At 36.5% G+C, this 27,678-nt stretch overlaps 1 long non-coding RNA gene across 1 annotated transcript in view; it reads left to right on the top strand.

Moving 5' to 3' along the window:
• Positions 1-27,407, top strand: part of LOC130458542 (uncharacterized) — a 32,907-nt gene extending 5,500 nt beyond the window's left edge. The window contains exons 2-3 of the long non-coding RNA XR_008917949.1: positions 21,718-21,785; positions 27,136-27,407. This is a non-coding gene — a long non-coding RNA (uncharacterized LOC130458542). The remainder of the gene's footprint in view (positions 1-21,717; positions 21,786-27,135) is intronic.
• Positions 27,408-27,678: the final 271 nt, after the last annotated feature.

Genomic DNA, 27,678 nt, shown 5'->3' with positions numbered 1-27,678 from the left:
TGCATGATAATACAAATTACTTACCTTCTCTGGGAGGGGGGGATAAAGGAAGGGAGGGGGACAATTTGGATCATATAACTTCAGAAAATTTATGTGGAAAAATGTTATTATATTTAATTGGTAAAATAAAGTATCTTTTTAAAAATTATTTATTTATTTTAACCCCCTAACCTTCCGTCTTAGAATCAATACTGTGTATTGGTTCCAAGGCAGAAGAGCAGTAAGGGCTAGGCAATGGGTGTTAAGTGACTTGCCCAGGGTCACACAGCTGGTAAGTGCCTGACATCAAATTTGAACCTAGGACCTCCTGTCTCTAGGCCTGGCTCTCAATCTATCCCAGCAGCCCCAGGTAAAATGAAATGTCTTTTAAAAAAAGTTTCTAACCTTTTCCCAGGCCTCCTAGAGCCTCCTTTGGTTTGTTCCAAGCTCTGAGAAACATGTTGAGGCAATGAATGAAACAAATAGTTACAAAGGGAAGAAGTTATATTTTCCCTCTATTGAACTTGGAGTAAAAAAATTGTGATAGGGTGGGGTGGGAAAAACCTCTTGTTTTGCTCTAGTTATAAATTGTGGTCTTATCAATATTTCAGATATGTATGACATTTTAAGACTGAGCTTTAGCTGACAAGGAAAAAAAATAGGAAAATGAGTGGAATTTTACTCATTGTCAGTTATACTAACTCTCATAATAGGCTAAAAAAAGGAATTAATGCATGTGGGGGTTTGAAACTTAGAGAAGGGTGCATTCCAGATAGATCTGAAGCTTTAACCTGGGAAAGAAAAGTCCTGAGCAAATAGAATAAAATAAAATGAAACCTCACCTTCCTCCATGCTCTACTTCCCCAACATCTATATAGTTGTATTAACTTTATATTTATGCTGTATATATTTTATATGTACTTGCTATCTCTCCTATTAGAATGTAAATTCTAACTGTGAACAGGGATTCTTTCTTTCTTTTTTTTTAAACATTGCTTTATTTGGTTATTTTCAAACAATATTCCTTGGAAACAAAGATTCTTTTCTTGTTCTTCCCCGCCTCCTCCTACCCCTCCCCTAGCCAAGGCATGATTCCATTGGGTATCACATGTGTCCTTGATTTGAACCCATTTCCATGTTGTTGGTTCCTGTTCCTTCCACCCCTGTAGTCAAGCAGTTGCTCCTCTTCAGTGTTTTTACTCCCACCGTTTGTCCTTTGCTTGTGGATAATGTTTTTTCTCCTGGATCCCTGCAGAATGTTCAGGGACATTGTACTGATACTAATGGAGAAGTCCATTATGTTCTCTTGTACCACAGTGTGTCAGTCTCTGTGTACAATGTTTTCCTGGTTCTGCTCCTTTCGCTTTGCATCACTTCCTGGAGGTTGTTCCAGTCGAAATAGGGATTGTTTCATTCCCTACTACTTAGCATAGTGTCTTCTACACATAGTAGATGATGAATAAATTGCTGTTGATTGATTGATTGATTGTCAGACAGATCAGCTAAATGCACAAACAAAACCAATGCAACCAAGATTAAAAGGGAAACAAAAAATTGGGAAATAATTTTTTTGTAGCAGATGTTTCTGACAAAGGCCTCATTTCTCAAATAATAAAGAACTGAGTCAAATTGATAAAAATACAGGTCATTCCCCAATAACAAATGGAAAAATATTTGAATAGGCAGTTCTCAGACAAAGAAATGAAAATGATCTAGAGGCATATAAAAAAAACGCTCCAAATCATGCAAATAAAACTAATTCTGAGGCACTACTTCACATCTATCAGATGGACTAATATAACAAAAAAGGAAAATGATAAATGTGGGAAGAGGCAGATGCTGATACACTGTTGGTGGAGCTGTGAACTGTTGAAATCATTCTGGAGAGCAATTTGGAAACATGTCCAATGGGTCATAAAACTGTGCATCCTCTTTGACCCGTCCATATTGCTACTATATCTGGATCTCAAAGAGATTAAAGAGAGTGGAAAAGGACTTGCTTGTACAAAAATATTTATAGCAGCTCTTTTATTTTTGTGGTGGTAAAGAACTGGAAATTGAAGGGATGGCCATCATCTTGAGAATGACTGAATGACTTGTGGTATGTGCTTGTCATGGAATATTATTGTGCCATAAGAAATAAGGAACAGGATGATTTCAGAAAAACCTGGAAAGACTTATATAAACTGATGCAGAATAAAATGAGCAAAACCAGGAAAATGTTATACACAGTAATATCAATATTGTACCATAATTAACTGTGAATGGCAACTACCAATGCAAGGATCCAAGACAACTCCAGATGATTCATGATGAAAAATACTATCCATAGTCATAAAAAGAACTGATTGAGTCTGAATGCAGATTGAACCTTAACATTTTTCACTTCATATTTTTCATGAATATTTTCTTATATGTGTGATATATGCCTTCTTTCACAACATGACAAATATGGGAATATGTACTGTTTGATAGCACATATATAATCCTATCTATGCATATATATTGGGAGTTGGGAGGAAAGAATTTGGAGCTCAAAATATCAGAAAATGAAAGTGTTTCTGTAGGCATTTGGAAAAAATAGTAAAGTCTTTGGGAATTGATTGACTAGAGAAGGTTAGGGGGTATATATTATCTAAACTTTGTTCAATATTCTGCACATACTAGACATTATAAAAGCATTTGCCAAATTGAATTGACCCTCTCTTCATCATCTTTAAGGAAAATTTACACATTTGAAGATATTGTAGTGTTATAATCTACAAAACTACTTATCTCTAAGCCTAATAAGGAGTTAATTGTAGTGATTTGGTTCTAAGAGAAACTTTTGATTCTTGTTAATAGCTATGGAACTAGTTTTCCTTCTATATGACCACATCAGTTGCATCAAGTTGCTGAACTAAGTATGCTTTCCAGTCAGCAGGAAGTGAGTTTGATTACCTTGTAGCTTGCTGTGTCAAACCAGTTTCCACTGAGTATCACCCATGATCATGTTATAACTGAATTTGCATATCTGAGAGCAGGAAATAATATTCTCACCTGCTATAAACCAGAATAGAGTTATGATTGTTCTATTAAAGCTGAAGATTTCTTAGAGACTAGTTCATAATGATTATTTCATTATAACCTCATAGATATATCTATGTTGTATATACATGAAAGCAGGAAAAAAATGTCCTTTTTTTGTCTGAGGAAATTTCAATATGATTTAAATGTAGATGGATGAGTGAGTACCAGTTATTTGCTCCTGGCTTCAAAGAATGTCTGGATGCTTCTAATACAGAACATAAGACATAGGATAACATTTTTTTACCCTCAAACATAGCAGTATTTAATTCCAGGTAGAGGGACTACTGTAGAGCAGTGGGGAAACAATAAGGAATAGTCTAATACCTGTCTCACACACATAGGATGGGGAGGTGAGCTACTTGGAACCAGACCTTTAGAATGACATAATAGATTGATATCAGCATTTTTGATTACCTAGTCTTCACTGAAATAGTCTTGAAGGGAGTTTCAGTGAGTCTGGCATTTGTTTATTCTTTGATATAACCAGTAAAGGGACCAGTCCTAGAACTTGTTCTTCCAAGTTTATCAAACCTACAAAATGCTTGATAGGTCTTCATGGAGCAAGTATTTTTTAGTTGTAATAGATAATAATAAGGGACTATATTTGGTTGTTAATGATAACTAATAGATGGGGGCAGTTATCTTATTTTTTGCCTACCCTCCCTTCCTCCCATTTCCTCCCTCTTCAGCTTCCCTCCCCCTTTTCTTGTTCTTGTTCTTGTGAGTTAATGATGTTTCAAATGAAATATATATATATATATATATATATATACATATATATATATATTATCTTAAGTAAAGGTTTATTTGGGGAAGACAGGAAAAGAAAGAGAATGGAGGTAAGAGGGTTGGGGATTTCCCTAACACTACAGTAAGCCTTAGGTTGGAGGATATTGGGATAGAGTTCAAATTGGGAGGAATGATTGATAGGTCTGGCAGTTCAGTCACTATCATAAACAGAGCAAGTCAAAGAGATATCTCTGGACAATTGTCCTTCCTTTTTCAATCTTCAAGATCAAGAGAACCACCTCTCCTTTCTGTCTTTCAAGGTTAAAAGACATAATCCTCCAGTTGGTCAGTTCCTTCTTTCAACTGCTTCTCCCAGTAACCTTCCAAATGGAACCTTTGTTTGATTGACAAGTCATCAGCCTCCACTTCTGCCTTTTGCATGCTTCCCAATTCCTCTCTTCCACAATCCTCCCTTTTCGTCTTGGAAAAAATGCAACCAGCATTTTTTTTTAATGATACTTACCTTCTAGATATATATTTTGTTATATTTCTAACTATCTAATTCTTAACCCTGTACTATATTAACTATTCCTTTACCCTCCCAAAATAACAAATCCTAATCTATCTTAGCTGTGCTGTCTATCTAATTCTATGCTAAGTTTGGGTATAGAAAAATGGTTTAGGTAAGCAAGGAATTTTACATGAACAGGGGTTTTTGAACATAACATCATGTAACAATATTTAAAAAATTTCAACAGTATTTTGAATATGTAACCATATAAATTCAAGTAAAATTTCTATTACAAACAATTGCTGACCTAAAATCATAATGTAATCTAACTTCTCTACTTAAGTTGTTTTTATGTCTGTCCCTACTTCCCTAAGACTTTGAACAATTTTCTAAACTGTCCATATAGTATAGTTATTAGAACATTACTAAATTATTCTAATATACTTTGTTAGTACATTAGTATTCACATATGTACATAAGTTGTACCTATACAGATTTACATATGTACAACTATAATACATTGTTCTTGATTTCTGTGCAAACTCATGTAGTTAAGAAATTTCTTTGAATTTTCCACAGAAATTTATATATCAGTGTGAATTTTGTGTTTTGCAACTGTGCATATGTTGTATACTTACCCATTCCATGAGATTTCTTCCTACATTGTATTTCTGTGTAGCATGTGTATGTATTTATGTGATGTTAACATGTAAGTCATATTCTTACATAACCTCATGATCACAAGTCCAAACTTTCAAAATCCTTCCATGTCTTAATGCTGATTTTAGAAAACTGTGTCTTGATCTCTCGTCATCTGGTCAGCATGCCACTTTTGTCTGCTGTTGGTCTTGATTGTGGTCCTGTGTTCTTTAATTAAGTAACATACTGGAACAATCAGGAACATACTGGAACAATTGGGAAGATGCATACATGTAAGGTTTTTACCTGTGCATGTAAGATTGAAATTTTCATTGTGCATGTAAATAAGCTATGAGTTCTTCATGAGTGCTTGTCAGAATTCACTAGTTATTTTATGTGTGGAAGTAAGCTATTATATATGCTCATCTTCATTAGTGGGTATATGCAGTATAGTATAAGTTTTTTTATCTTTTGATGTTTGAATTTGTTCAAAAGGGGATTTATTGTATGCTATCTTTTATATATGCCTTGGAGATAGAATTTGGATATAATGTAATTCTGTTGGTCATGGAGTTATGTTTTCATTTTGAAATTACTTTCTTTGTTGTTACTGTGGTTGTTATTGGCAGAGACTTGTATAGATTATGTGGAGACTTTTCTTTGGAATTAATTTTTTAAATGCATATTTTCCTTCTATCTGTTTTACTGGCTATATTTCTTTCTGGAACTGTTCTATTTGCTTTTGCAGAGCTTTTCTGTTATCATTTTAACATGTGCAATGGTCTCTTATCTGTGCTTTCTGTTGATACATACTCTCGTGTGTGTGTGTGTGTGTGTGTGTGTGCGCGTGCTTTCTTTACATAGTGTGAAAAGGAAACTAGAAATAAGTTCTGAACTTTCTGTCACTGTGTTGGAACAAGAAACAGTGGGGATATCAAGAGAGAAGAAATTGTCAGGACTGACAGTTGATGGGTGAAGGGGCAACTGGGAGTGGCAGTTGGGTCTTGTGACTAGCACTTCCTTCCTGCCAGTTTCACTTCCTTCCTGGTGTTAGAGGTTGGAGGATTGTTGGCTTCCCAGTCTGGATTCAGAGTACCTCTTCTCGGTTCAGCCCAAAGACACAGGCCCAATCAGCTCTGAAGATAAGAACTTTCCTTGGTTGCTTGCGGTATACTGCTAAGTGTCTGAATTTGACAAAAGGTAACACAGATATAGAGTAGACAGGCGTAGGAGAAACCCTCCACCAGTCTGTGAGGCCTGGCCTTAGCTCCAAAGCCGAGGAAGACTCCAACTTTATTTAGGGACATTCCTTGTCCCTTTTTCCTGATACCTCTAAAATCCAAACTGGTTATTAAACTTTATCTTATTTGAATTCGCAGTCAGATAAGTGGACTATCTTTTCTGGGGCATAGAGGGAGCTGAACATCAGTTCAGTCATTAAACGACAAATAGTCCTTATCAGACCCCTGCTGCTTCCTCTCAGCAGGGGACATCTCTCTCCTTTGCCTCACCAGCAGCAATATTCCCTCTCTCCCTTAAACTCCACCTTACCCTGCTACAAACCTCCTGTATCCCGGTTCTTCATATATTCCACATTCTTCCTCAATAAATATTACAATAGGAACTGTTATTGATTATTTTCTAGGCCTACTTATGTTGATGCTCATGACTAGGACTTTTTTGTTTATCAGATGTCATTTGCATGTATCTTTATTTATGACATGACCACATTGTTGTTTATTGTGAGATATCTGAAACTATGAGGTAATATTTTCATGGTATATCCTCCCTCTCTTCCTTCCCCTGGTAGAGATTGTTTTAGGATGAAGGTTAAGAGATATGGTTAACCTGTTTCAGTTCTCATCTATAACTTGATGTTAAAACGTTTGATAACAAATTCATCCAAAGCGAATAGATGCTTCAATAACATTCTAGGTGTTTGTATTTGTCATAGTTATGAAGTTGGAATTTTCTGCTAAAAACTTAGGAATTTTTCTAGTTGTTATTGAATTACTTAGTTGTTCTTTTGCTGGAATATTTTCTTTTTCTACTTAAAACTAGTCCTCATTCTCACAAGGTTTTGTGTTGTATGTTACCCTTTGGAACTCCAACTAATTTTGGTTTTACTCTTACTGCATGAATGGTATTTGTCATGTTTTTTAAGTTAGGGAATAGATGGGAAATCATATATCTATCTCTTCCTCCAGTTCTTTAATATGTTCCTGGATATCCTCCTTCCCATTCAAAATCATTATCTGTACAAGCCATGTCATTCAAATTCTCTATTAAGTCATCTTCATTATAAACTCCTAATCTAGCATAAAGTTCCTCTAATGGTGTACAACTTGTTCTGTGCCCAAAGACCATATCATCATCATCATACTGATAAGATTTTGATTGTACTGATTTCAGGTATTCAATTTTCTCACTTGTGTCCCACACATCCCCTTCTTTGTTTACCTCCTCATAAAGCTTATAAAATTGGTAAGGTACTTGTCCTAAATCACTATAGGTCCATTATTATTATACCATCTGGTATTCCTTCTGACTCTGTTTCTGATTCTGAGTCACTGAGTTCTGTAATCCTTGTGTTATTAATTGCATTTTGTTCAGTGCCTTGTAAACTTGTGTCAGATTTTGTTAACTCTGGCTTTGTATGTTGATCTACCCCTATGTCACCAGCTTTTATATTTCCCAAATCAGCTTCTGGTTGTTTCTCATTGCTAAGCTTTAGATTCTTGTTTTGAGGTGTTGTATTTGATGGCATGGGTTTAGTTTCTTCTTGCAGATATGCAATGCTGTTACTAACATTTATATATTCTACTCTATCATCAGCCTAAAGGTTATATTCATCTTCCCTGACTTTTAACTGTGTAGAGATAGAAATCTTTCCCTCTATGATGTTTCATTCTGGGAATAAGTGTAGCACATCTGCATTTTCTCCTGCATCATTAGGATGTGTGCCTTCATTCTTTCCCATAGTACTCCATACATATGTTTTTGGCTGTGTAGCTAAGGTGTGTATTGCTACTGAGTCACTGTTTATTTCTTTGCTACCCTCTGCCAGCTGTATGTTTGAATCAGCTAAATCTTCTTGATTGGAATCATTTCCTATGAAGTCTTCATTTGAGGTTGATTGTACTATATCCTCTACTTTTTTAAATTTAAATTTTAAATTTAAATTAAAGTTATTGTTTATCTCATATAAGTTTATTTGGCCAGACTCTCCTCTGCCATTTAGAATGTTGGCTTCAAGTCTGCTATTTGAATCCTTTGTTGTTCTGTCAGTTACTAAGTCTGTCATTCCATTCCTCTTTTCAAATTTAACTGTCATTTCACCTCCATTACTTTGAATATGATTATTTTCAAATGTAATGTCAGCTTCATTTTCAGTAAAATTTATATTGTTTAAATCAGTCATTGTAGGATGGAAAGTTTCAGCTTCAGGATTCAGATTAGATGTTTTTTTAAGGAGATCTGTGCCATATAGCTATTTGAAGAATTAACTGAGTTTTGTGGGATTTTGTTATACAAATCTGTGAATGTTTCCAAAGTATTTACATCTATAGTAACAGTAACCTCATTGGTAACAGTAAATTTGTGCTTTGATTTTCTGTTACAACCATCTAGCTGCAGAGAATTGAAATTTTGTTTCTCTGTATCTTTCACTAACTCCTGCTTGAGTTTATGTAACTTTTTCTGACCTTTTGTTTTACAAAATTCAATCCCTGTGCCAAATCTGCACTGAAAAAAGTTCTCCAAGAATGTTTTGACTTGATTTGTACTTTTTTTCATGTATGGTTACTATATAGTTTTCCTCTAAGTCTCTTATCTCTGCTGTTATTTGAGAAATGATGTCTTTAACTTCTGCATCAAGCTGTTTTACTTCTCTACCTGTCATATGATCTTTTGAATTTGTCATCACTCACAGATTCAATTTCTTGCACCCTTTTTCACCATTTCTCATCTGTTTTCTCCTAAGTATAACATCAATCTCTTTTTAACTATTTCTTCTATCTCCATGTACCAAACTACATACATTATAAGCCTGGCTTCATAATTCTCTCCTAACCCTGTCTGAATATTTTGGTTTAGCTCCTGATTTAATAGCATTTTTCATTTCTTATAAATCTGTTTCCTGTTGTGTGGATTTCAGCGTACAATGAGCACAAGTGGGGTTTTGCTTTTTGTATTTTTCTGGTGTGCTTTTGTTGTTACTAACTCCATATTTCTTTTTTAGAAAACATTCTTTAATCAGATGTCCTGTCTTATGGCAGAAAAAAAAAAAAACATTGCCTAGTCTCTCTCTGCACTGTTCTTGGCTTGTAAGCAGGTTTTGTGTATGTCCTAATAGTATTCAACTTTTTAATTTCCTCCATCTCCTTATCTCTTAAATTTTTTTTTGTGATTCTTCTAATTTTTCCTTTAAATCTTGCATATGTTTACTTTGCTCTGTATGATTGTCATGAATATAAGTTGCCATATCACATAATTCAGTTAAACTCACTGTATCATATTTTGGAAAATAATGTCTGAAAAAGTTTTTTAAGTGTGGTGTGCACCCTTTCAAAAATTGTCTCCTTACATGTGATATAGATTCCTCGGTATCCCTTTCTACACCCATTATAGCTTCTGCTGTCTCTGACAGGCAATCAATATAGGAAGCTGGGGTTCCCCTTTATTTTGCACCTATTTGTCAAATTTTTCCCATGCATTAAGCTTTGAATAATACAACTTAATGGTTTGGAGCAAGTCTTCCCTACATCTCCTCAGGTAGGTTATACTGGTGGGATTAGAAAAATCAAGGTCTTCCCTTTGCTCCTTTGTTGGCCAACTTGTCAGGTTGTTTTCTGACCTATTCTTTTTGATAAATTAATGATGCTCATGAGGGCTAAAAAGTTCTGCCAAAGGAAATTCCACATCTTGAAAATCAGGTTCAAAAATTTGGAAAACATGCTTAAATTCCTTCTGAGTTTTATAGGGCTGGTCGATAAATTTTGGAACCCTTTTCTTCAGGGAATCTAACTCCTGGGTAGTAAACTGTCTATGAACCTTTGAATGTAACACATCAACTGTACTTGATATCTTGGTAACATCTTTGAGTAGAAAAATTTTCTCAGGTTCACTACTTGTCTTAGTGTTCTTATCACTGTCATTCCTTTGTATACTAGACTGTGCTTTCTTGGCCTTTCTGTTTTTCTCTTTGGGTGTGCTATATGCCTTGACCATTTCCCTTATCCTTAATCTGATCTAGCTCTTTTGTCTTCATAAATTCCTCAAACATGTTCTTTACTACTGCCTCTAGGTTTCTATCCACTACCATTATCTGGGCTGTCTGTTTGGGAATCACAAATCTGTAGATGTTCTTAAGATAAGTCAGTGTCTGTATTGTAGCCATGTAAATGATATAGATCTGTGTTAAAATTTGCCAGAGAATAGTTTCTTTTTGGAATGGCAACTGGAGTATGAACATAGTGGTATTACTTATGTATTCCACTCTATCTACTATCATGTTAGTTATTTTGCTGTATAAAATAGTGTAGATCCAATAGCCTGTAATGGCTGCCAGCACAATTACCCCACAGAGCACTTGTTTGAACATCTTAGCTGTTGTTTTAGAGATTGTGAAGTTCAGTCAGTTGTGAGATTTAAAATGGTTGAGGTCTTAAACTGTAGTGATTAAAATAGTGGAAGATATAAATTGTGATAGATATGAGAGGGTGAGTAAATTTGACCACAGAAATATGTTTCACTACAGTGTCTTGGGTTTTAAAATCAAATATAAGGTGGTCACCAGGGAAATATTCCCAATTATTCAAATACCCAAGTCAATTGGGTTTATAGAAATTTTAATTAACAATACAATGAGTAATCAAAGAAGGAGAGAGAGAGAGTAAGAAAGAATCAGTTTTTTTTAACACTCACCACAAGGTCTGACTAAACAAGGATTTCTAATGACACCAGGCCAGCAGCATCTCAGCTGCTTTCACCAGCTCCCTCCTCCATCTGAATGTTTCAGAATCAGTCTCCTCAGAATGAGTCTCTCCAATCTGAATGTTTCAGAATGACTTCCCAGCTCTTCCCTGAGCTCTTATTTTAAGGGCAAAATCTTCTCTGTCACCTCCCCTAAGTCCTTACATCTACCAATCACTGTAGATGTTTCTAAAGGACCGCCCATTCTTAGTTCACACCTAAGAAGCTGTGGATTTTTGAGTAACTCACACCAGGAAAGCTCTGAGTAAGTTTTCCAGTTCTTTGTTCCTTGCAAATTCACAAGTTGCTTGACCTTTATAGGTACTTAGCTTAAGAAAAGTATGGGTTTAAGTACTTTTCATTGTTCAGAAAAGTTTACAACTTTATCTTCCCCTAGGGCAGACCCAAGTAGGTAAAGTAGAATTCTCACATTCCTGCTTTAAGTAGAGTTCACTGCCCAAATGGGGAATGGTCTTAATCCAATCTTATAAAGTAGGGTCTGGGAAATTTTAAGGTTTACACAGTCTGGGTGCTAAATTGCAATAAATAATAATAAGGGACTATATTTGGTTGTTAATGATAACTAATAGATTGGGCAGTTATCTTATTTTTTGCCTACCCTCCATTCCTCCCTTTCCTCCCTCTTCAGCTTCCCTCCCCCTTTTCTCCTCCTCCGCCTCCTCCTCCTCCTTTTTGAGTCTGTACAACTTCCCAAGGAAGTGGCATAATCTACTGTTGATTACACATAGGGGCTAATAATCATGTGTCCTTAGGAAACCATAGACGTTACAGCAAAATTTGGAGCTAGAGAAGGACCTTTACATGTATTGAATTTTTAAAATAGTTGAACAGTACAATCTAACTAATGCCTATAATGAATGGGAAATTCAATCATGGATAAAGAACTTAGGAGCAAAACAAATAAGAGGAATATGATTTTTACAACTAGGCAAACCCATCCTGCCTAGAACTTTATTTTATCATGTGCACAATGTCAATACATGCACAAGGACACTGTGGAACCCAAGCTGTGATCGATTCAGTGAAATGATTTTGGACAGCACCAGGAATATCCTCATATGCCATAAGAGTCTGTCAAAAATGTAAAATTTATATGCAGTTCAATCAGGGAGTATATAAGACCAAAGGGTTAGGAGGTCATCCCTTAGCATAAACTCCATTTGAATGCATACAGATAAATTTTGTCAATATGCCAAAAGACAAAGGTTTTAAGTATTGCCTTGTCATCATAGACAGACTGACTAGATGGCCAGAAGTTTTTCCTGCCAAAAAGAACAATGAGGCATTTGTGGTAAAAATCCTATTAAAAGAAATCATTCCTATATTTGGGATTCCCTCAAAATTGGACTCAGACCATGGAAGTCACTTAATCAATATTAAATGAAATTTATAAAAATCTAGGAATACAAGCAACATGCCACACACTGTATCATCCTCAAAGTTCAAGGCAAGTGGAGAGATTAAATAAAGACATCAAAACATTGATAGGAAAATTTTGTGCAGAAACACACCAAAAATGGACAGACATTCTGCCATTTGTTCTGTTCCATCTTAGAATATGATCCAGTGGAGATTTGCACATCTCTCCATTTGAAATGCTATATGGACACACAATTTGGCAAGGAAGGACTTGTAAACCAGCTTACATGGCAATGATAGGAAACTGTCAATTAACAAAATATATACAAGCTTTACAAACAAGAATAGCAGAGTTGCATGAAATGGGCTTGATACAACAAACAGTACCCCTGGATTACAATTTGCACATCAAACCAGGAGACATAGTATACTTAAAAAAATTTCAATAGGAAATTGGCTACAGACATAAAATGGACTGGACCACATGAAGTATTGTTTACTACCCCAACAGCTACAAAAATTGCAGGGAAAGACTCATGGTTCCACTGTTCCCATGTAAAACCAGAAAAAATTCAATATCACTATAACAGACATAGAAGATAATTAGACAAAAAAATGATGCTGAGAAATGAAAACAAAAACTGATTACCATAAAAAAGTACACCATAAAGAAATAATAGTGACACATAATGTTTGAGACAACTTTCCAGCCCAGAGGAAAAGCATCCTAGAGGAAAAGATCCCAGAGGAAAATATTTTAAACCAGCCCAGAGGAAAATATTTTAAACCAGTACAGAGGAAAAGCATCAAGAAAAGCTACTAGAGGGAAAAAACAAAGAAAAAGCTGAAATGGACAGCTAAGACTTTGAACTTTGTAAATTTGTTTATATAATAAGAGGACAGATGGAAAATGAGACTTATATGTAAGACTGAATGTGTTGAAATAATAAAAGAAAAGTAATTTCACATATTAGGGAAATAGCATGGATCACCACAGACCTTGGAAGAAATAAGAGATCCATCAGTCAACATGAGAAGTGGAAATCAGAAGAAACTTGATAACTATTAATTCAACACAACACTATTAGACATAAAACATAAAATCACAAACTGACATATTGGGAGACCTTGTTTAAATAAACAAGTGTCTGAAATTGTATTTATTCAAAATGTAAATATGCATATAGTTAGTTCCATAAGGTGTTAGGCAAATAGAAAGATAGTCAGGATGTGGAACAATGTATATTATTATATTATATGTAAAAAATCTCTATAAATAATGTATATATTATAATTAGGTTAGTAACATAGTGATAGTCTATAAATATTTAGCATAGCATGTATATATGTTGTACATAAGATAATAGTTACAATAAGTAGGGAATAGATTAGGAGTACATTAACTTAAACATAGCATAGACAATTAGTTATACATAGGAATAAACTTAAGCGGCATTTGCAGATACTAAGCTTTTAATTGTTTATTGTAAAACTGATGCAGAATTTGTGTTTAATGGATATATATGTATATATATACATATATAAGGTAGTCTGCAAATATTAATATATATATAAAATAGGAAAACTTTGTTTGAGTTAAATTAGCAAAAGTAGTATTAGCACTAGGATTCAAATTTCTTGTAATAGTTTTGTTCAAACATTTATTGTACTGAATTTATTGTAAAACCCTAAAACTACCCTTACCCAAACTTTCCTGCTAAGAATTCCTTAGAGTAGATTTAGTAAATTGGTAACTATAATATAAATAAGTGACCTTGGGAAGGTCACAACAAAAAAAGGAGACGATTGTGGAAAGGAAACAAGACTGACAGTTGGTGGGGGAAGGGGCAACTGGGAGTGGCAGTTGGGTCCTGTGACTAGCACTTACTTCCTGCCAGATTTACTTCCTTCCTGGTGTTGGAGGTGGGAGGAGTATTGGATTCCCAGTCTGGATTTAGGAGTGCCTCTTCTTGGTTCAGCCCAAAGACACAGGTCTAATCACCTCTGAAGGTTAGAATTTTCCTTGGTTGCTTGCTGTCTACTGCTAAGATTCTGAATTTGACAAAACTAGCACAGATATAGAGTAGATGGGAGGGGGAGAAACCCTACACCAGACTGTGAGGCCTGGCCTCAGCTCTGAAGCTGAGGAAAAAACTCCAACCTTATTTAGGGACATCCTTCATACCAATATCTCTCCAATCCAAACTGGTTATTAAACTTTATCTTATTTGAATTTGTAGTCAGATCAGTGGACTATCTCTTCTGGGGTATAGAGGGAGCTGAATATCAGTTCAGTCATTCAATGACAAACAGTCCTTATCAGACCCTTGCTGCTTCCTCTCAGCAGGGGACATCTCTCTCCTTTGCCTCACCAAGCAATATTCCCTCTCTCCCCTCAACTCCTCTGTACCCTGCTACAAACCTCCTATATCCCCTGTTTCCCCCCATCTTTCTTCAAATAATATTACAGAACCCAGGACCTCCCATATCCAGGGCTGGCTCTTAATCCACTGAGCAACCTAGCTGCATCCAACACAGTGTGAAGATTAAATTTAACACTCCCCTGATTATAACAATGAAAATACTTAACTCTCCTATGATTGTGAAGATTAAATTGCAACCCCTGTCTATTTAGAATATGGTACTTAAAAGTTAGGTATGGAGATCTTTAGATTTTTATTTAGATTTAGATTTTTAGATTTAATTACCAAAGGTGCTAACACCCCATTTCACACATTGAGTGGGGAAGGTCTGTGACCCACGTGTGTGGTAGTCGATGACAAATCAGAACCGACTGACTGCCTTCTGAACAGTCCTAGAGCAGAGCGTCAACTGTGATTAGTAGATGTAGAATTAGAGGAAGACACAGGAAGTGATACAAAAAAGAAGCATCTTGAAAAGGAGCTGTTACTTCTTGTGAGACACAGTTATTCATTTTTTGGAAGTGGAGATGGAGGACAATTCTTCATTCCTTGATCTGCTGACTGGACATGAGAACCTGTTTCCCTGGTGAGGCTGATAAAGAATATGCTGACTGGACTGACACATGGTGAGTGAAAGGTGGACTCTTAATTGTTGGTTTTTCTCTTAAGAGTCCGGCCTCAGGAAAGACCTACTCTTGAGAGATACTTCTGGGTCCTTGGCTTTGCTGAGGCTGGTTGAAATTAATTCTCCCTGCCTGGAGATGCTGGAGTAAATTACTTAGTGCTCAGGCTAGATAGCTTATCTTATCCTCTCTCTGGTTTCTTGCTTCACCTTTCTATATTTTGTAAATAAATTGTAAATAAAATCTCTTTGGAATTAATTAAATTCCTGCAACCACACTCTTAAATAATCAAGCCCAACCCTTTAAAAATTAATCCTATTTCCCCCTTACAACAGAAGATTAAAAATTGCTTTTTTGAGTTAGATCATTTAACCTGGTCTGAATCCATCTGAGTCCAATTGGTTAGAGTAAGTAGATAAGAGAGCCAGAAGTTGGGGGAAGGCATTCATTTTCTTTCCTTTCCAACCTCCATCCTAATTTAGCAGCAGAGATAGTTACCGAGGAGGAGAGATCCAATCTAGCAACTGGAGAATCAGTTTGCAGAAGTTTGAAGCACTTTTGAACTTGAGAAGCACAAGGCATATACTTCATACAGGATAATAAATACAGTGAGGCAGTCAGTTAAAAAGCAGAAGCAGCCTCAAGCAGGAAAGAGTTGATGGGCTCTTGTGATGAGCAGACCCTTGGAATTAAGCTAAGCAATTTGCTCATGAGAGATGGTGCACCTTGGAAGAATGTATAAGGACTCCATAGAAAAGAAAGGATTTCAAGGCCCGTCATTACTGGAATAGCCTTGACCACTTGTTTTCTTTACATGTTCATCTCACTACCATTGTACTCTAGGTATTGACCTACTTTTTCTAGTGATACTACATTTGTGGGAATGTACACCTTAGGTTTTGGGAGAAAAGGTTTTGTAACAATTGTTTTACTACAACATCGTAGTAAATACCTTTCTTAAGAGCCAACTGAATCTATTGGTAATTATACTGGTTGGGGCTTGTTGAATCCTGAAATAAATGAAACATATAATAAAAAAAGGAGTCTTTAACTTAGATTAAGAAAGTCACAAGAACTGGGATAATACATTGTACAAATGAGTATCCACAGAGAAAACTTAACTGAAAGGTTTTTATGCATTTAGAGGGTAGATGGTGATAGATTGATAGAACGGTATATCATGAGATGTTTGTCATTTTAATAGTGGAATCATTTAAAATGCTGAGGGTGGGAGGGTAGGTAGTCTATAGGAAAGAAGAGCAAGAACAAAGGGGTTCTCTGGAAGCTGGCTTAACTAATTTTGTTAAATTTGGATGCATTCTGATAGTACTGTTAGGACTAAGATATGGGAGGTCGCCTTAACCTTGGAGTATCTATCATAACATTGTTTTAATTTCTGATAGGGCAGGAGTTTAAGACTGCCCAGTTCCGCTTCACATTCCACACAGGTAACCAGAATAACTGCCTAGGATTATCTTATCCAAGAACAAGGCAACCAGAAATTGATCCCAGCAGAGGTTGCCCAAGAGTATACCTTGGAGGGAGATGATTAGAAATAGAGTAAGAGAACAGTTTTCCAGGGGTTCTTTAGAGGTTCATGAGTTAAAATTTTGTTAGTGGGTATACACATGATACTCCTAGAATTTGAGGGAGCAGTCATATCTCTGGGCACCTACTCTATGCATCTGCAAATGCTTTGTCTGGGGAGTTGTTATATTTGCTTTTGTGTGTTCATATTATAATCAAGTAAAATAAGATAAAACTTTTGTTTGATGTTTTAAATAATAGTTGTTGTGCTGATTAGTGATGTAGTATATAAGGTAAACAATTAACATTAGTGATCATAATTAATATTTGAAATCAAGGCAGGTCTTGGAAAGGGATTGGGAATCAAAAGACCCAAGTACTCAATTCTGTTATCAAGTTGTGTGACTTTTGGAAAGTAACATTGCTACTGTGAGACTCAACTTTCTCAAATGTGTGAAGCACCTGTAGTTTCCATTACACAAAAACCTCAGAAAAGACATGTTACTTTTCTAGGAGGGAAGGTTGGGAGATGAAAACCATAAACTTTTTGTACTTTTCCTCTACCATACCAGTCAGTCTAAGCAATGTGATTTTAATTATTAAGACCATCCATCTGAGCTTTCTCATCTCCCTTACTACTCTCCACAAAACTCTCCTACTTTATCATTCATCTCCTTTTTTAGTCCCTGAGGAAGAAATAGCTTCTATTTCCAAAATTAAGCCATCTACTATGTCTCCAATATCATCTCCTATCAATCATTTTGTTACTTTGCTTTATTTTTCTTCTTTCCCTGGCTACTGAAATAATCTCTATATCTCTACTGCCTACAAATAAGATAAGGTCTACCTCATGCTTCTCTGGATTCTGTCCTGCCCATAATTTTCTTCCCTTTAATTGTGAAAGTCTTGGAAAGAATTTTTATAATTGCTGTATCTACTTTGTCATCAACCACTCATGTCTTCACTCCTTGGTATCTGGTTTCTGAGTTTATCTAATCTTCCCTTTTTCTAAGGTTACCAGATATCTCTTAATTGCCAAATCTGATGGCCTTTTCTCTGTCTTCATCATCTTTGATCTTTGCAACTTTTGTTACTATAGACCTTCTGGACAATCTCTCTTTTCTTGACTTCTGTAACATAATTGCTCTTCCTACCTGCCCCACCATTGCTTTCCAGGGTCCTTTGTGGGAATATAATCTATCTCCCAACTACTAATTAAGCATGGATGTCCCCAAGACTCTATCTTGGACCCCTTTCTCTTCTCTGCTTGCTCTCTTTCTTGATGAACTCATCTACTTCCAGGGATCATATCTTTGCTAATAATCTACAAATCTGTTTGAAAAGTTAATCTCTATAATTTTGACTCTAAGTCAGAGCAGTGATGGTGAACCTTTTAGAGGTGGAGTTCCAGACCCCTCCCCCCCCAGACTGAGTGCCAGGCATGCCCTGCCCCTCCTCTTATCTCACACAGCCCATTGGGCTGCTAAGGTAGAGGGGTAGGGGATGTGAAAAAATATTGTCAGGCATGGGGGAGAGGGAGAGGTGAGCAGCTCTACCTAAGTCCCTCTGCCTTTCTAATAATGAACTTGGGGGGAGGAGGGTAGCCAAGTGCCCACAGAGAACACTTTGTGTATCATCTATGGCACCCGTGCCATAGGTTTGCCATCACTGTTTTAGCCACCTGCAATAAAAAAAATCAATATTCACTAAGCACCTACTATGTGCCAAGCACTGTGCTAATCTAAGCACTGGAGATTCAAAAAGAGGCAAAAGATAATTCCTGCCTTCAGAGCTTATGGTCTAATGGAGGAAACCTGAAAACAAATATATATATAGAAACCATGCTACATATAGGATAAATAGGAAACAATTAACTGAGGGAAGGCACTGTAATTAACAGGAATTAAGAAGGGCTTCCTGCAGAAAGGGAGATTTTAATTGGGACTTAAAGGAAGTCAGGGAGGTCACTACCTGGAGTAGAGGAAGGGGAATGGTCTAGGCATGGGGGTATCCAGAAAAAATGCCTGGAATCACAAAATGGATTGTCTTGTTCATAGAACAGCCAGGAGACCAATGTCACAGGATCAAAGAGTATGTGTCAGAGAGTAAGGTGTAAGAAGACTATAGGGGTAGTAGTGTTCTAGGTTATGGAGAGTTTTGAATACCAAACAGAATGTTTTGTATTTGTTCCTGGAGGTAATAGGAAGTCATTATAGTTTATTGGGGTGGGAGTTACATAATCAGCCCCTTGTTTTAGGAAAATCACTTTAATGGCTGAATAGAGGATGAATTAAAGTGGGGAGTGACTTGAGGCAGGTGGACACACCAGCAGGCTATTACAATAGTCCAGGAGTGAGGTGACGAGGGCTTGTACTAGAGTGGTGACAATGTTAGAGGAGAAAAAGGAATATATGTTAGAGAAATATTTTGAAGGTGAAATGACCAGATCTTGGTGAAAGCTTTGATATGATGGGGTAAAAGATAATGAAGAATCCAGAATGATTCCTAGGTTTTCTGCCCAAGGGACCAGGAGGGTGTTGCCCTTATGGCAACTGTTTACATACATTGAGTTTAAGATGTATTCTGTATATTCATTTTGAGATTTATGATAGGCAGTTGGAGATGCAAGACTGGAAGTCAGCAGAGAGATTGGGGCAGGACAGGTAGATTTAAAAATCATCAGCATAGAGATGGTAATTATAGCCATAGGAACTGATGAGATTTCCAAGTGAACTCATATAGAAGCAAAAGGAAGAGGGTAGAACCCTAAGGGACACTTGTGGCTAGAGGGCATAGTGTAGAGGAGGATCCAGCAAAGGAGAAAGAGGAGAGGCAACAGAAGTAAGAGGAGAACAAGGAATGAGTAGTGTCATGTAGACTAAGAGAAAAGAGAGTATCAAGGAGGAGGGAGTGATCAACAGTGTCACAAGCTTTGAATGCCAGAGTTTGTATTTTATCTTAGAGGATAGCTAGGTAGCGCAGGGGATAGAGCACCAGGCCTGAAGTCAGAAACTCATCTTCCTGAGTTCAAACTCAGCCTCAGATACATACTAGCTGAGGGACCCTGGGCAAGTCACTTAACCCTGTTTGCCTCAGTTTCTTCATCTGGCAAATGAGCTGGAGAGGGGAATAGCAAACTACTCCAGCATCTTTGCCAAGAAAACCTCAAATGGGGTGGGCCTAACTGAAATGGTCTGAATGAAATGAAAGTCTGAACCACAATCTACTTACAAGGGACAATTCTCTTAAGGATGGGTGGGTGAGTCAGTGGCAAATAAAAGTAATTTTTTAAAAGTCAAAAACTTCAATAAAGCACTTTTAAAGTCACAAAATACTAAGCGGTTATGGTAGGAGCACCATCAATATAGGGTCTCTGTCATGTAGGCTGAATTAGTTTTTTTTCCTAAAAGCCAGGTAAGCTGTTCCAGGAATTAGATTGGTCCAGAGAACTAGGACTCAAATATTAAAGTGGCTTCCTGGTGGCCATAAAAGGGATTCCATGAGGAGTCAGCGCCCTTCAGATTTGAGAAACATATTCCCATAATGTGAGTCAACATATGCTTCTAATACAACACACTTTCCTAACCATATCTATCTATCTATCTATCTATCTATCTATCTATCTATCTATCTATCTATATTTATTTATTTTTGTGGACATGAGGGGATGCTGTGTCTACCAGGATTAATGCCATTTCCTTGCTGAATATCTTTTCCAGGCTATTATTAAACATATATATATATATATATATATATATATATATATTTAGTCAAGTATTAGATATTCTAGAAATTTCTCATTTTGTTTTAAATTTCAGCTAAACTAAATCAGGTCTAATCTAGAATAGTTATAAAGTGAGGATTTGAATTCAGATTGCTTAATTCACAATCTAATTCTATTAATTTTATGCCACTGCCTCATATCTGACTGGAGAGGGACACACACCAGTAAGTGGGAGGGACAGTCACAGTTGAGGCCTTCATTAAGTTTGTCATTTCTATAGATTCTACTCCTAAGTACTAATTCTGATATTAGATCAGAGTGACAATAATGGAGGGATATAGTAATAATATAAAAGGGTAGGGTAATTTTGCTGTTGTTTATTCATTTTAGCTGTGTCTGACTCTTCCTGCCTGCATTTGGAGTTTTCTTGGCAAAGATACTGGAGTGGTTTGCCATTTCCTTTCCTGACTCATTTGACAGATAAGGAAACTAAGGCAAACAAGATCAAGTGACTTGCCCAGGATCACACAATTAGTGTCTGCAACCATATTTGAACTCAGGAAGATGAGTCTTCCTGACTGCAGGTCCAGTACTCTATCCACTGCATCACCTAGCTTCCCAAATAATGGTAGTAGTGGGCTTTGTGGAAGCATTATAGCTTCTGCACTCTTTTTATCCCCCCATTTTTGCCCCATATAGGGAAGCTTTCTCTCTCATACCCTCCCTCCTTATCATGGACAACTTCTTATGGGTAGAAAGAAAAGGATGGTGGAGAAAGATTTATTTAGCACCACGGGAGATCAAAGGTGGTATACATCATTGTCTCATAAAGATCTTCTGTAGAGCCTGGCATCAATACCCTAAAAAATTGCAGACTTCTCTTGTGGGTTATATCTTAGTTTTTGTTGGAATTCTCACTTGCAAGAAGTCCAATTCCTTATGCCCAAAAGGCACTAAAAGGCTGTCTGCTTTTTGATCCAGCCATAGCATTGCTGGGTTTGTACCCCAAAGAGATAATAAGGAAAAAGACTTATACAAGAATATTCAGAGAGGGGTGGAGTCAAGATGATGGCCTAGAAGTGGCAGAAGTTCAGACCTCTGAATATCCTTCTTTACTGATCACAAACTGAATGCTCCTAGGGGACTGAAAATCAAACCTAACAACAAGACAGAGCCAAGGAACCATCCTACTGGACTCAATTCAAAAGGTACGCCCCTCACCTCCCAACCAAAGCTGGAATCCAAGAACACTCGGGATTAAGGGGAAGGCAGAAGGAAGGTCCCAGGACCCACCCCCCTCCCAGAGCGCTAAGCCTCCAGTGGTAGCAGGAACCTTTGGGCGGGAAAAGGTGCTGGTATGGAGGGTGTTTCTTGTTGGCAGGGCTGTGACAGGTTCAGAGCATCAAGCACAGGTGGCGGGGAAGGAGCTGGAGAGGGAGCACAGAGCGGGCAGCTTAGTCAGAGCTGCTCCAGCATTCCAGGAAGTTTTGGCCTCAGAGCACACCCAGCCCAACCCAGCTGAACTAAATCCCATCAAAAGTTTTCAGAGGTCAGGGTAGTCCAAGCTCGAACACCCCTCCCCCACAACTGCTTGGAGAGATCTCCTGACAAAGCTCCAAGAGGGGAGACTGACAGAAATCCCAAAACCAAAAAAAAAGAAAAACCCCAAAAACGAGAGGGGCAAGAGCACAGACAAAGATGGGGAGCAAAGAAGGGGTAAATATGAGTAAACAACAGAAAAAGAAGACAGAAATTACAATAGACAGCTTCTGTACAGGCAATGATCTAAGAGCAAATGGAACAGAGGAGGCAAGCAATAAAAGAGAAATCTCAGCGAATTCATTACAGGCTTTGAAAGAACTCAAAATGCAATTCAAAACACAATTAAGAGAAGCTGAAGACAATTGGGAAAAGAATTTAAAAACTAAGATAAGTCATCTGGAAACAGAAAATAGTGTCTTGAAAGCCAAAATCAGCAAGCTTGAAAATGAGTCAAAGGAGATGAAAGATGAGGCAAAGGAGATGAGAGATGAGGTAAAGAGAATGAAAGATGACCTCCAAAGGAAATCAGACCAGAAGGAGAAGGATGTCCAAAAATCCAGGGATAAAATCCAGTCTTTAAGAACCAGAACACAACAACTAGAATCAAGTGACCTCACAAGGCAGCAGGACACTATAAAACAAAACCAAAAGAATGAAAAAACTGAGGAAAATATTAAGCAATTCATTCACAAAACAGAAGATTTAGAAAATCGTTTGAGGAGAGACAATTTAAGAATCATTGATCTACCAGCAGACCATGACAAAAGAAAAAGCCTGGACATAATACTACAGGAAATTATTTGAGAAAACTGCCCTGCTGTTCTAGAACAAAAGGGAAAAGTGGAGATTGAAAGAATCCACAGATCACCTACTGAACTTAATCCCCAAATGACAATACCCAGGAATTTTATAGACAAGGTCATGAACTACCAGACGAAAGAAAAGATATTACAAACTTCCAAGAAGAAGTCATTCAGATACCATGGAACCATAGTGCGGATAATACAGGATCTGGCTGCATGCATACTGAAGGACCAAAAGGCGAGGAGTATATTTCAGAAAGCAAGAATCAACTACCCAGCAAAACTGACTATATTCTAACCGGCGAAAGTATGACCATTCAACAAAATAGAAGAATTCCAAGAATTTGTAAAGAAAAGACCAGACCTGAACAGAAAAGTTGATGCCCAAGCACAGAACTCACGAGAATCATCAAAAGGTAATTAAAAAAGAGGAAAAAAAAGAAACAAAATAAAATAAAACAACAAGAAAACCCTTTTTTAAAAGAGACTCAATAAGTTAGAATGTTATGTATCCCTATAAGAAAAGAGGTCATTGGTAACTCTTAAAAGTTGTTATTATCACCTGGGCAGCTAGAAGAATTACATTTAGAGGGAACAGTGACAAACTCTATAGGATGAAATGACAAGACATAAATAGCTATATAGATATATTTATTCATAAATGCATATACGTGTGTATATATATGTATATATATATATATATATATATATATATATATATACAACTAGAGCTAAAAAAGAGGATAATACTAAAAGAAATGGGAAAAGAAACAAAAGGGGGTAAATTTATGTCACAAAGAAGCTCATGGTGGGAGGGGGGAGAACATCAATACACTGGAAGGGTAAAGAGGTTGGAGACAGGAAATACTCAACTCTTACGTGCATTGAAATTGACCCAAAGAGGGAAGAACAATCCAATCCATTGGGGCAGAGAATAGATTTGCACCATATAGGGGAGTAGAAGGGTAACAAACAGACTGGTGCAGAGGGAAACAGTACAAGGGAGGGTTAGGGTGGGGGGTAGTTTTAGAAAGACTGCAGGGAAAATAGGGGGGGTAATAAGAAGGGAGGGGGATAGAAAGGGAAGTAAAATAAGGGTGGGAACCAGGGGGACTGATTAAAAACAAACATTGGTGTAGAAGGAAATAGTGAAAGAAGAAAAGGCAGGACTAGGAGTAGAAATCAAAAAGCTGGGAAATACACGGATAGTAATCATAACTCTGAATGTGAATGGAATGAACTCACCCATAAAACTCAAGCAAATAACAGAGTGGATTAGAATCCAAAACCCTACCTACCATATGCTGTCTACAATAAACACACATGAGGAAGGTAGATACACATTGGGTGAAAGTAAGAGGATGGAGCCAAATCTATTGGGCATCAACTGATAAAAAGAAGGCAGGAGTCACAATCATGATATCTGACAAAGTCAAAGTAAAAATAAATCTAGTTAAAAGAGATAAGGAAGGTAATTATATCCTGATAAAAGAAGTATAGAAAATGAGGATATATCAGTACTCAACATGTATGCACCAAATGGCAAAGCATCCAAATTTCTAAAGGAGAAACTAGTGGAGCTCAAGGATGAAATAGATAGAACAACTATACTAGTGGGAGAACTAAACCTTCCTCTATCTGAACTAGATAAATCAAACCAAAACATAAATAAGAAAGAGGTAAGAGAAGTGAATGAAACCTTAGAAAATTTAGAGTTAGTAGATATGTGAAGAAAAATAAATAGGGACAAAAAGGAATACACCTTCTTTTCAGCAGCACAGGGTACATTCACAAAAATTGACCTTGTATTAGGGCATAAAAATATTGCAAACAAGTGCAAAAGAGCAGAAATAATAATTGCAACCTTCTCAGATCACAATGCAATAAAATAATAATTAGTAAGGGTACATGGAGAGGTAAATCAAAAATTAATTTGAAATTAAACAATACAATTCTCCAAAACCAGTTAGTTAAAGAACAAATCATAGGAACAATTAATAACTTCATTGAAGAAAATGACAATGATGAGACATCCTTTCAAAAGCTATGGGATGCAGCCAAAGCAGTACTCAGGAGGAAATTTATATTCTTGATTTCATATATTAACAAACTAGAGAGGGAAGAGGTCAATGAATTGGGCATGCAAATTAAAAAAAACTAGAAAGTGAACAAATTAAAAATCCTCAGATGAAGACTAAATTAGAGATCCTAAAAATCAAAGGAGAAATTAATAAAATTGCAAGTCAAAGAACTATTGATTTAATAAATATGGCTAGAAGCTGGTACTTTGAAAAAACAATAAAATAGACAAAGCACTGGTCAGTCTAATTATAAAAAGGAAAGAAGAAAATCAAATTGACAGTATCCAAGAGGAAAAGGGAGACCATACCTCTATAAAAAGGAAAGAAGAAAATCAAATTGACAGTATCCAAGATGAAAAGGGAGACCAGACTTCTATTGAAGAAGAAATTAAGGTAATTATTAAAAACTATTATGCCCAATTATATGGCAACAAATATGGCAATCTAGGTGATGTGGATGAATACTTACAAAAATATAAACTGCCTAAATTAACAGAGGAAGAAATAAATTACCTAAACATCTCATATCAGAAAAAGAAATTGAACAAGCCATCAAAGAACTACCTAAGAAAAAATCCCTGGGTCCAGATGGATTCACAAATGAATTCTATCAAACATTCAAAGAACAACTAATCCCAATATTATACAAACTAGTTGATAGAATAAGCAAAGAAGGAGTTCTACCAAATTAAAATTAAAATTAAAATGTTTTTGAAAAAAGAAAATGAATTCATCCAAAATTAGAAGGGAAGCAACAATTTGGAAAACAATCTTCATTACAAAAACCTCTGACAAAGGTCTAATTACTCAAATTTATAAAGAACTAAACCAATTGTACAAAAAAATCAAGCTATTCTCCAATTGATAAATGGGTAAGGGATATGAATAGACAATTTGCAGTTAAAGAAATCAAAGCTATTACTAAGCACATGAAAAGTGTTCTAAATATCATAATCAGAGAAATGCAAATCAAAACAACTCTGAGGTATCACATCACACCTAGTAGATTGGTTAACATGACAGCAAAGGAAAGTAATGAATGCCAAAGGGGATGTGGAAAGTTGGGACATTAGTACATTGCTGGTGGAGTTATGAATTGATCCAACCATTCTGGAGGGCAATTTAGAACTATGCCCAAAGGGTGCTAAAAGACTGTTTGCCCTTTGATCCAGCCATAGCACTGCTGGGTTTGTACCCCAAAGAGATAATAAGGTAAAAGACATGTACAAAAATATTCATAGCTGCTCTCCTTGTGATGGCAAATAATCGGAAAATGAAGAGCTGCTCTTCAACTGGGGAATTACTGAACGAATTGTGGTATATGTGCCTCCAGGAATTGATGCAGAGTGAGAGGAATAGAACCAGGGGAACATGATACACTGAGATTGATACACTGTGGTACAATCAAATGTAATTAACTTCTCTAGTAGCAGTAATGCAATGACCCAGGACAATTCTGAGGGACTTATGAGAAACAACACTATCCACATTCAGAGGAAGAACTGTGAGAGTAGAAACACAGAAGAAAAACAATTGCTTGATCACATGGGTTGGTGGGGATATGACTGGGAAAGTAGACTCTAAAAGATGACCCTAGTGCAAATATTAATAATAAGGAAATGGGTCTTGATCAATGCCTATGTTAAACCCAGTAGAAAGCCAGATATGGGAGGAGGATGAGGGGAGGGGAGGGAAGGAACATGAGTCTTGTAATCAGGGAAAATTATTCTAAATCATCTAATTAAATAAAATAAAAAATTAAATTAAGTTAAAAAACAAACAAAAAAAGTCCAGTTCCTTTAGACTTGGCATAGTATCTGTCAGACTCTGAATCTGTGAAGTACCCTCGTTTGCGGTTTATCAAAAGTAGAAGAGTGAGGACATGCATCACAGATTAACTGGTAGACGATGGACCAAGCAAAATAAATACTAATGAAGTAAGTAAGAGCTGAGTGCCAAACTTCTACTTATACATTTGTTACATAAGGTAATGAATGCCTCATCCTCAGAGATAGCTTTTTGAAACTGCATTAAAGAATATCATGTGATTATGTTTATAAGCTTTCTGAAATTCTTGAATAAAAGTGCCCCATAAAGAAAGGCAGTTATTAATTTATACTTTGTGTTTATAGATGGTGTTCCATTTTGTAGAGAGGTCTCTGATTGAAATTTTTGATGAGACTGTTACAAGGTAAGAGAATAAATAACTGGAGGCACAACTAGTAATTTTGTTACCCAGAAAAAGAAGGATGTTCAAACAAGTACCATGAAGCAATGCCCTTGAGTAAATTTTGTAGTACATGATGTGAAAATAATATAGGAAGTGATTGAGACAAATTCAGAAGAGCGAGAAGAGGAATTCATCACCATAGTAGCTCACAAGAGGGTATTATTAGCAATACAAAGCTGGTAGCTGAAAGAGTGAAATTTTTTTAAATTTGTTAAAATATTAAAATTATTTATTTATTTATTAAAAAACCCTTACCTTTTGTCTTGGAGTCTATACTGTGTATTGGTTCTAAGGCAGAAGAGTGGTAAGGGCTAGTCAATGGGGGTTAAGTGACTTGCCCAGGGTCACATAGCTGGGAAGTGTCTGAGGTCAGGTTTGAACCTAGGACCTCCCATCTCTCAATCTACTGAGCCACCCAAGTGCCCCCGTGAAATTTTTATATATT

The sequence above is a fragment of the Monodelphis domestica genome, chromosome 3, assembly GCF_027887165.1.
Source record: "Monodelphis domestica isolate mMonDom1 chromosome 3, mMonDom1.pri, whole genome shotgun sequence".
NCBI classification, from domain to species: domain Eukaryota; kingdom Metazoa; phylum Chordata; class Mammalia; order Didelphimorphia; family Didelphidae; genus Monodelphis; species Monodelphis domestica.
Note: the sequence above shows the minus strand (reverse complement) of the source record. Positions and strands in the feature narration are given on the sequence as shown.